Raw genomic sequence first — 11,677 nt, forward strand, 5'->3', positions numbered from 1 at the left:
GGGATTGAATCAGTCCATGTGTAAGGTTTTCCATGTGGGGTTATAGATTGTGGTGTGGCCAGCCTACAGCAGCAGCAGCAGCTCTAGTTCATACCCTGTAATAATTGGACGGTGCCTCCATTTACAGGTCTGTCTGAGGGAATGCACAGCTAACAAATGAGTTAGTTTAGTTGCCAAGACCACTGTTCAGGGAGAGGGGCTTAAGCGGCTCCTGTTCTCGCTGCCATTGTGCGCTGGCCATCTTAAATAATATTGAGATTACACCAGGGACAAAAGCCCGCGGAGGATCCTTTTGTGGCGAGGCAGACATGTAAGGAGGGGAACAATACCCATAGTGAAGAATGACACACAGTGGTTGTTTGACAATGTAGTACTGTGATTACAGAGGAACAAAAGTAACTAAAATACAAATAAAATACATATTTGTGGAGTGTGATGAGGTGGAGGTGGTGTATTTTTGATAAAAGTTTGTTTTGTATTGCGATGCAGAGGAGCGGTTTGTGTTTCAGCTCCTCTTCAGTTATGAGTGTGTGTTTGTGTTTGTGTGTTTGACGCGCACAGTGAAGTCACTCAAGGCCCCCAACCTTACACACACACACACGTTACCTTAGCCTAAGCTGCACCAGGGGTATGGCCTAGTCAGCACGTCCCCTCTCTTGGCCCCTGTATGCTGTCGGTGTGTGTGTGTGTGTGTGTGTGTGTGTGTGTGTGTGTGTGTGTGTGTGTGTGTGTGTGTGTGTGTGTGTGTGTGTGTGTGTGTGTGTGTGTGTGTGTGTGTGTGTGTGTGTGTGTGTGTGTTTGTGTCTGTATATATATATGTGTGTGTGTATTTGGATTCCTTAATGACTTTATAATTCCAGGCCAGCAGGAACCTGCCTTTATGTCTATTAGTTTAGTAGCCTGGCAAACAAAGGGAGTCTGTGCCCGTGGCACCGCGCCAGCAGAAGCTTCAGCCGTAAAAAGCACTTGTCCATCTGTGTTGCCTTCGTTCTCAAGCTCGCTGTGTAGCACTCTCTCTTTTTCCTCCTCCTCCTCTTGTCTCTTTCTTTTTTGGGTGGATGTGAAATGCTGTCTACTCCTCCTATCCTCCTCCTTTCCTTTTTTCATCTCTCCTTTTTTTTTGTGGGGGTGTGAAATGGTCTCTCGTGCTCTGTGTCGGTTTAAGGAGAGAGGAAAAAAATAAACCCAACGAGACATCACCATCTCTATCCTGGTGTTCTACTCACTCTGTCTGAGGCTATTGATCTCTCCGACGACCAATCGAGTGCAAAAAGAGTGTTTACTGGGATGAGAGAGACAGGATAAGCCCATTCAAGTGGGTGAGGGGGGGATGGATGGCATTGTTGTTTGTAGACACACACTACTGCTGTGTGGAAATGCCTGTATCACAGTGCCAGTATGGAAGTCTATAGTATGGAATGCATGGTTGTTTTCACAATACCTTCACTATTGCGTTAATTAAGTACTGTGAATTATTCAGAAATTCTTCAAATTTTATTTGTCACATGCGATGAATACAACAGGTGTAGATTTTACAGTGAAATGCTAATTTATGAGCCCTTTCCCAAAAAATGGAGAGTTAGAAAGCATGATTTAAAAAATAATAATAAAAAAAAGGAAATAGTAACACAATAAAATAACAATAACAAGGCTCAATACAAGGAGTATTTGTATTTTGTACCGGTACCGATTCAATATGCAGGGGTATGAGGTAGTTGAGGTATATACATGTAGGTAGGGGTAAACGTGACAAAGCAATCAGGATAGATAATAAACAGAGTAGCAGCATTATATGTTAAGAGTATGAAAGTGTGTCTATGTGTGAGGGTGTGTGTGACGTCAATATGCATGTGTGTGAGCGTGTGTGTGAGCGTGTGTGTTGGAGTGTCAGTGTAGTATGTGTTAGTGTGTGGGTAGAGTCTAGTAAGTGTACATAAAGCAAGTGCAAGAATGTGGGGTGCGAAAAAAAACTGTTCAGCAGTTTTATGGCTTGGAGGTAGAAGCTGTTCAGGAGCCTTTTGTTCCCAGACTTGGCAGTCCGGTACCGCTTGCCGTGCGTTAGCAGAGAGAACAGTCTATGACTTGGGTGACTGGAGTCTGACAATTTTTAGGGCCTTCCTCTGACACCACCTGGTGTAGAGGTCCTGGATGGCAGGGAGCTCAGTCCCAGTGATGTACTGGACTGTACGCACTACCCTCTGTAGCACCTTGCGGACGGATGCCAAGAAGTTGCCATACCAAGCGGTGATGCAGCCAGTCAAGATGTTCTCAGTGGTGCAGCAGTAGAACTTTTTGAGGATCTGAGGGCCCATGCCAAATCTTTTCAGTCTACTGAGGGGGAATAGGCGTTGTCGTGCCCTCTTCATGACTGTGTTGGTGTGTTTGGACCATGATAGGTCCTTAGTGATGTGGACACCGAGGAACGCTCTCGACTCTGCCCTCCATTTCCTGTAGTCCACGATCAGCTCCTTTGTCTTCCTGACATTGAGGGAGAGGTTATTGTCCTGGCACCACACTGCCAGGTCTCTGACCTTCTCCATGTAGTCTGTCTCGTTGTCGTCGGTGATAAGGCCTACCACCGTCATGTTGTCGGCAAACTTAATGATGATGTTGGAGTCGTGCTTGGCCACTCAGTCGTGGTGGAACAGGGAGTACAGGAGGGCACTAAGCATGCACCCCTGATGGGCCCCCATGTTAAAGGTCCGTGTGGCTGATGTTTTTTTTCCTACCTCCATCACATGGGGGTGGCCCGTCAGGAAGTCCAGGATCCAGTTGTAGAGGGAGGTATTTAATCCCTGCGTCCTTAGTTTAGTGATGAGCTTTTAGGGAGGGCACTATGGTGTTGAACACTGAGCTGTAGTCAATGAACAGAATTCTCAGGTAGGTGTTCCTTTTTTCCAGGTGGGAAAGAGCATTGTGGAGTGCAATAGAGGTTGCATCATCTTTGGATCTGTTGGTGCGGTATGCGAATTGCCGTGGGTCCAGGGTGTCTGTGATGATGGTGTTGATGTGAGCCCTGATCAGCCTTTCAAAGCATTTCATGTCTACAGATATAAGTGCTACATAGCGATAGTCATTTAGACATCCTAGGTATTACAGACTGGGTCAGGGAGAGGTTGAAAATGTCTGCAAAAATGTCAGTGAACTTGCCAGTGAACTCACTGGACAGCTCGCAGCTGGGTTTTCTTTTGTAATCCGTGATAGTTTGCAAGCCCTGCCACATCCGACGAGTGTCAGAGCCGGTGTAGTAGAATTTAATCTTGGTCCTGTATTGACACTTTGCCTGATAGTTCATCGGAGGGCATAGTGTGATTTTTTATAATCGTCCGGATTAGTGTCCCACTCCTTTAACCCGGCAGCTCTAGCCTTAGCTCAGTGCGGATATTGCCTGTAATCCATGGTTTCTGTTTGGGATATGTACGTACGGTCACTGTGGGGATGACGTCGTCGATACACTTATTAATGAATCCGGTTACTGATGTGGTAAATTCCCCAATGCCATCGGATGAATCCCAGAACATATTCCAGTCTTTGCTAGCGAAAGAGTCCTGTAGCTTAGCATCCGCTTCATCGGACCACTTCCATGTTAAATGCGTCAATGGTACTTCCTGTTTGACTTTTTGATGGTAAAAAGGAATCAGGAGGATAGAGTTCTGGTCAGATTTGCCAAATGGAGGGCGTTGATAATGATGAGATATACAGTTGAGATGCTACTGAGTCTACAGATAGTTTGTTGAACATCTGTAGATGGACTACAGACACTTTCTTGTTGAAAGTCAACAGACATACAGTTGGCATGTTACTGATAAGGGGCGGCAGGTAGCATAGCAGGAAGCCTAAGAGCGTTGGGCCAGTAACTGAAAGGTCGCTGGTTCGAATCCCCTTTCCCTTTGATAGTCTGTAGAGCATCTACAGATGGACTATCCAAATAAAGTGCTACGCCTGTGAACTGCAAGGGTGATAGATAGTCCTGATACTCTGAGGCACCATTTAAGTGTTGGATATTAAAGAATGCATTGTGATTGTTGTATTTACAATCCTCTCACCGCCATGTTCATTTTGCATTGATAGCCTTCCCTAACACTTAGTTGCTGCACCCATGTGACATAGTGGCGGAAGACTGACAACCTAGCATAAAAACTGGTGACACATTGAAGACTGCATTGCAATTGCATTCAGGATAGGCCTACTGTTGCTATCACATTCATTATACATTGTGAATATTCTAAAACACGTATAGTGGTTTTATGTACCAACGTGCGATATGTGAGACTGATATGTGCCACACATACAGTGCGTATTGAAAATGGCATTGGGATTGTATTCAGACTTCCAGATTGATGCCCTGTGAATCTACTTAAACAATTATGCCGTTCGGTCTGTTTTTATATGACATACTAACGCAAGAATGTTATGTACTCTAACATAGGAAATATAAATGTTGCCTCCTACAGAAAAGAAGCACAATGTGATCATCTCTGGAGCCTTCTGGAGTCCGGTACTTTTTTTCAGGGCCAAACTGATCCTAAATCATTACACCCTTGATACACACAGCGCCATGATCTTATTAACATGTCAGTGTGATGGTCGTACATATTGTCTGATGGTTGTGACGGTTTCTGTGTTTTCCCGTAGCGGAGAGCGAGCATGTGGTGTAGCTCCAGTGTGGTGGTCATGCTGCTCCTTTGTATAAAACGTTTCATGCTCGTTATACAGCATATGGTCATTATTGCGGTGTGTCGACCTTGTATGTCAGAAGGTAGCTAGGCTACACAGTATAAGGCTGTATTCCAATTGAACCCACATTCATATTCTTTACAGATGGTCTTTTTCCCATGGTCAAAATAAAATCGTACAATGGTATTGTAAAACAAATAAAAATGACTATTACTAAGTAGGTAGTCTCCCCTCTTAGGTAGATGCTTCCAGTGTTCAGAATAAGAAGTGTGTGTGTGTGTGTGTGTGTGTGTGTGTGTGTGTGTGTGTGTGTGTGTGTGTGTGTGTGTGTGTGTGTGTGTGTGTGTGTGTGTGTGTGTGTGTGAACAGACAGTAGTTAGTAAACGCAGAACGCTGTAGCCTATACTGTCTGTTTACTGTACAATGCGAGATGAACATGCTAGTACTACACACAATGTGCTACCAGAAAAACGTCCATCCGGAGAGAGGCCTTGCTCCACTCCTCTCTAGTCTGCTACTGCGTTCGGTAGCATGGCAGGCCGACAGCTCCTTGCTCCTCTGCTCCTCTCCCTCATCACAGCGCTGCATGGCCAGAGCAGATCAGAAGCCTTCATTGTATATTTTTCTCTGGGGTTGTTTTGATCTTCTTCAAGACAGAGAGCAGCTTTTTTTTCACACTCACTCACTCACTCACTCACTCACTCACTCACTCACTCACTCACTCACTCACTCACTCACTCACTCACTCACTCACTCACTCACTCACACACACACACACACACACACACACACACACACACACACACACACACACACACACACACACACACATATATATATATATATATATATATATATATATATATGAATTGTCTTTGAACAATGCACTGTTTGAACAGGGTAATGCGGCAAGCTGCAACTCAGCTGGAAAGGATGAATCCACTGTTGTCACCTGATGTTATCAGTGCTGGGATTTCATTAAAAAGGGGGGACGGTGTTGGGGATTGGGGGATGCGCTGTTGTTGGACAGACAGACCGACAGGCAGGCAGGTCCCAAACTTCAAACAGAGTCAGAAGGAGGAGAGGTGTAGCACCCAGACAGCCTTCAGTGCAGGGGAGGAGTGACACTGAGAGGAGCACAAAGCGAACGAGTAGAGCACCTGCCTGGCTGTCTGGGCGTACCTGTGTGCTGTTAAATCATTAATTAGGGTGTGGGCTGTGCACTCGGCACTCAACACCTCCCTTTCTATCACCGTGCCAGGGATATCCTCACTAGTATCCTCACTAGAACGCTCTGTGTTTGGCTGTGCATGTCTGTGTTTAAGTAAAAAAAACTGAGCATTGTAAATGTTACTCAAGATAATGCCTAAAACCTCTGTGTGTGTGTGTGTGTGTGTGTGTGTGTGTGTGTGTGTGTGTGTGTGTGTGTGTGTGTGTGTGTGTGTGTGTGTGTGTGTGTGTGTGTGTGTGTGTGCATATGTACCTCATATTTGACCTCGCCGGCACTACAGCATGTCGTCACTGGCATCTCTTTCTCCTCCCTCCCCCCTCCCTCTCTCTCCCTCCCCCACTTCTCTTTGCGCTCTCTCTTGTGCTTTCTCTCTCTCCAGAAGGCAGCGGCTGTGAACTCTGACTCTCTGACTCTGGCAGTGAGAGTCACCAGCCGCTGATTTGCTCTCCTCATCTCCTTCTCCTCTCCTCCTCTCCCTGTCTTTCTCTCTCCTACTCCAGAAGGCTGGAGCAGCGTGCTCTGCATGCCCCCATCTCTCTCACCCTCCTCCCCCTCCCCCGGCAGGCAGCAGTGTTGGCACGGCTTGAAGCGGGGTGTCGGGTTGGGTGCCGGGGGTGTGGGTGGCACGGGGCGGTTGGAGCGGGTAGAGCGGAAGGCGGTGTGGTGCCTGTGCCTCCTCTCCTGGCTGCTGTGCAGCGAGCGTGCCCTCTGTCACTCACGCAGAGACGCCCTGTCCAACTGTCACTTCCTGACAGCCTGATAATCAATCTCTTTATTAACTGCTCTGCTGCAGACCGGCCCGGCCGCGCAGTGGGGAGGAGGAGGAGGAGGAGGGAGAAGGAGACCCATACTGCTGCCTCTGCTTCACAATAACACATGGGCCTGGACATGGGTTGGGTTGGTGTGGGTTTTGCTCGGGCTGCGGTTGAGGGTGGGTGGTTGGTAGTCACTGCGGGACGACAGCGGGTCTACGCAGGGTTCCGTCCCCAACGCTGAAAGAATCACACCGGTGTGCTGGAGGGCCTGGTCGTCACGACGATAATTTATGAGGAGGAAACAGCATCTCTAATGCTGTCCTCCAGCCAGCTCACTACGCGTCAGATCTCTCTCTCTCTCTCTCTCTCTCTCTCTCTAAACACAACATGGCAGCAAGAAGCATCTGTGTGTTTGTTCCCCTACTTACTCATGAGTTCCCCTCTATCACATAGAACTCAAAGAAACACAAAGGAATAGATAAATAAATAAGAATAAGACGAGATGGAAAGACAGTGCTGTAGGAGATGAAATATGCATCCTGTGGTCCTCCCTACTGTACTCTACTGTACTCAGTGTCTTTGACTGTTTGTCATTTCCAGGAGGACTTTCTGATGGAGACACAGAAGAGTCTACTGAGAGAGATCAGTGAGCTCTGCACGGGGAACGCTGCACGTCACCGCATCGCCACGGAAACAGAGCTGCCGTGGCCCGACTCCTCTGAGACCCGCTGACAACCCCACAACATGACTGAAACGGATACACACACATGCTCGCAGATGCACACTTTCTCTCTCTCACTCTCTCTCATGCACACACACACACAGACGTCCTGTTCTAATGTCCATCCCAAACAGTTGACTAGCAGATCTATTCGAATAATAATTCTATGGAAAATAATGATAACCATAAAACTCATAATCTGGGTAACATAGCCGGAGCTCTGCTCCCTAATGAAACTTGGGGGATATGTCCCAAATAGCACCCCTATTCCTTATGTAGTGCACTACTTTTGACCCTGACCAATGGGGCTTTGGTCAAAAGTAGTGCACTATGTAGGGAATAGGGTGACATTTTGGATGTAGCCCCAGCCGCCCTGCTGTTCCCAGGGTAATGCTCCTGCCTAGGCTCACACACTTTCCATGAAGCAACATTGCAAGCCCACTCAAAACGTGAATCACCTAGAAATGAAGAGAGCTGTTCTCTCTGTTCTCCGCCTCGTTCTCCTCTTCCTACCCCCGTCTCCCTCGTTTAATGTCCCCGGAGTGTGATGCGGACTAAAGCTCTGTTGATACGGAAAGGTGTGTGTCATGACTAATGTTCAGGGGAGCACTCTTGTGTCTGGTTGTTACTTATGTTCCACAGCATCATCTGCATGACATCCACAACTGAACTTGACTCTGCTAACTTACATTCACACATGGACAGCCTCAGGTATGTCACACAGTTTTAGCGACAACAGTTTACCTTTTGTTTTTATTGCGCTGTCTTGCTTCTTTTATGAGTTTTCACATAATCAGTTTGTACCCTGGTATTTTTAGGATTCATGTTAAGGAACTTGATGTAGTTCTAAACAGATATTAACATTTGAATCATTGGTTTGGAGCTTCTGGTAAAACTATTTTAGTTGGACTGAGGGAACAAGGGATCAAAATGCTTCACATCAACAGGGAACAGTACTATTTTAATGTTGTATTATATGACTTAATTTCTCTATCTAGGATTTTATATACGTATGATGATGTCATCTCGTTGTTGCTGTGTATTTGTCACACTTACAAAAAGTGTATATTTGTCACACGGATAAAATAAATAGTCTCTGCAGTAAAAAAGGAATGACAGAATTGCAGCTAAGGAAGGCATTACTTGATTTTGACATAAGCGTCATGAAAATGAGAGCGTGGGCAAAATGCTTCTCTGCATAACCACTCTGTTAATGTATAGGCTAATACATAGTACTTACGGTACTTACTGGACACCATTTCCACTTTGAATCATACAGGGATTGAAGTTTGTAGTGATTCTGATGGATTTGTGCTTTTTGTGGCTATAACAGTTACACAACTTTGTGCACTTTTTGTTAAATAACAAATAAATACCTATACAAAAACCCACTTTCCCCTCTGTTCTCGCTCATGTCTATGCCTGCGTCCCAAATGGCCCCTTGAGGCCCTGGTCAAAAGTAGTGCACTACATAGGGAATAAGGTGCCGTTTGGGACGTAACCTATTTCTCTCCTCTCCTCTAAATCCATGTTTATTCAAGATCTGCTGATTGACAGATGAGGGTAGACAGGCGTATTTAACAGGGGATGATCTCTCCCTCTTCGTCCTTGGGTGTGAATTGGGTTTCACACTGCCTGGATAACCACCCAAACACCCCTGCCCGGTCAGTCCCTTCCTCTGGTGGCCTCTCACACCCCCTCCTTCCTTTCAGCTCAGGCAGGGGTGTGTCTGTGACTGTGTGTTTGTGTAGAGAGGGGGTGATGTGGTAGAGTTAGAAGCAGATTGACAGAGCAGCATGGAGCACCCCTGCCCCCCTTGGTGCCCTGTGCCCAAACCCCCACACTCCACGTGATGTTTTAACAAAGGCCTCCATCTCTACCATCGGCAGCACCCACCACAACCATGGCTCCCTCCCAACCCCCAAGCCCCAGCCAGCCCCTACCTGAGCCAGGTCAGCCGTAGCCAGGTCCAACCCTAGCTCCAAGCCTCTAGCCAGGCCCCATCCCAGCGGTGCCTCCACCATCCTGGAATCAACTAGGTATGAAACCTGATGGCAGCGAGACGAGGAGAGACAGAAGCAGATGTACTGACAGTGGGAGTAGGGCTGGGTCCTCTACGGCTGCTGCACATGAGTGAAACACCTACACCCTTTATCACATTTGGGAAAAGCAGTGAGAAACAGCACAAGGTCAGCACTATTAGCACTTCATTCAACCTATTTGTTTTGTTTAATCACACACATATGAAAACTGAGAAAAAAAAAAGATGAACTACTTGTGTATTTGAGCTTAGAAGTGCTGAACAAATTTTTTACGAAAGCAACTTTTAGTTTGTGATTAAACATTGTTACCGTAACAGATGCTGGACACATGTTAATGACCCACTTAATATCCACTTTTAGACATATCAAAGTAGTAAAGTTGCAGCGCAGGGGAAATCTGCAGCACCGATGTGGAGAATAGGTCAGAGGGAGTTTGATCATTTCTCCTACACTGACAATTATGGGTAAGCAATTAGACAGGACAGTAGCATACATTACTAATGAGCAATACTCTAACGAAGACCACCTCAACTCTCCCATCCATCACGGAGAAATAGCCCTGACTTTCCAATAGCAATGAGAGCAACCCACAGAAACACACACACAGAGCTCAACAGAGCCTGCTGTTGCAATGTGGCTCTTGGAGGTGTTCCCCTAGTTTGATGAATTTCCGTCCCTGCTGTAAATGTGGCTGCTTCTCCTTCTCTCCTCTTTCCCCCTGTCAACACAATCCCTCTGTCGATCTGTTGTGAGGCCGGGGCGCGGTGGGGGCCGTTCCGCCCCTTGCGGCGTCCTCTAGGCGCTCACTGGGCCCCCTCTTTCTCCGCCCCGCCTGAACGTACCCCCTCCCTCTGTCAGCGCCTGTCATCTACTTCCGAAAGCTGGCATGGCCCAGCCGGAAGAGGAAGAGTGATTGTCCCATCCCTCCACCACTTTCCCTCTCTTTTTCCTCCTCCTCCTCCAAATAATTTCCTTGGTACTTATCAGTGGCATATTAATGAATCTGCCTTGCCATTACAATAGGCAGAAACTAACTTCAGAGGGAGAAAGGAGGAAGCTCTCACTCTGGGCTTGCTATGCTGTCCTCACACAGTAATGAGAGAGAGCAGCTTCTTGGCTTTGTCAGAGGAGGATGTTTGGAGCAGAAGAGCAGTGCCTCTGCTGTGTGTGTGTGTGTTGATCATGTAAGGTGAGAGTTTTCACACTTGGGATCTAAAAGTAAGCTACTGAGGATATTTCAAAGTCAAGCATGTTTTCACAGGGAAGGGTGTGTGTGTGTGTAGGAAATGCTGGAAATGTTCAGGTGCCACTTATTTAGAGGGTGGCTCATTTGTACTCATCTAAAGGACAAACCACTCAAAATAACTCGAGACGGATACAAATACAAAGCTGAGAATAAGAACAATTAAGTAATATAGTTGTGCTTTTGTATTATTTAGCAATTAGATTGTCTTTGCAGATGTCCCCATAAAGCAAAACAAAACAATATTGTCTGTAAGCTTGAAGCTGTCCTCTAGAAATATAATGTTGACAAATTATAAAGGTAGGTGACGTCTCTCACAGACTTCGCTTGCCTAGTAACCCCTTTAATCAATGAAAGCATTTTCCAGACCTCCCGACAGTGAGTGGAGCAGACAATAAATATTGGCAGAAAAGAAAAATGTGTCGTCCTCCCGACTCGAGGGGCACATAATGATATTCACAAGGAGACCACCCGCAGAGACGGAAGGCAAACTGTTCCTAAGCAACAAAACACATTTTCTTTCTGAACGCCAATGAGGCAAGGTTTTCTGGGGGAAAATTTCCTCACCAAGTTAAGGCCTCGGCTCATGGTGTGTGTGTGTGAAAGAGACATCCCTCCATGGCTTAAGCAGCTTTAAGGAACAGTGACCAGCATCACACAGTGGATTCTGTCCACCTGCAGCTCAGCATATTGACCCTGTGATATAGTAAGCTATAACTGCTTAAATTGCGTAATGTGCTGAATTTCTTTATGGTAAAGATGAATTTATCCATTTATGATTAAATAAATATCTAAATAAATAAATATATATATAAACAAAATATACAATGTCTGGTGTATAATTGTTGTTATTGGTAAAGCCAGAAAACTACATTATCAAAATTAACCCATAGCTGGGGCAAGGCTGCCATCTAGTGTTATAATGCTGCCATTCAAAAGCAGTAGAGACTGACCCCTTTTGGATGATATTGGACATGACACCAGTTTCTACTATGAAGAATGCATCTC

This window comes from Salmo salar, chromosome ssa01 (genome assembly GCF_905237065.1).
Source record: "Salmo salar chromosome ssa01, Ssal_v3.1, whole genome shotgun sequence".
In the NCBI taxonomy this organism is placed as follows: Eukaryota; Metazoa; Chordata; class Actinopteri; order Salmoniformes; family Salmonidae; genus Salmo; species Salmo salar.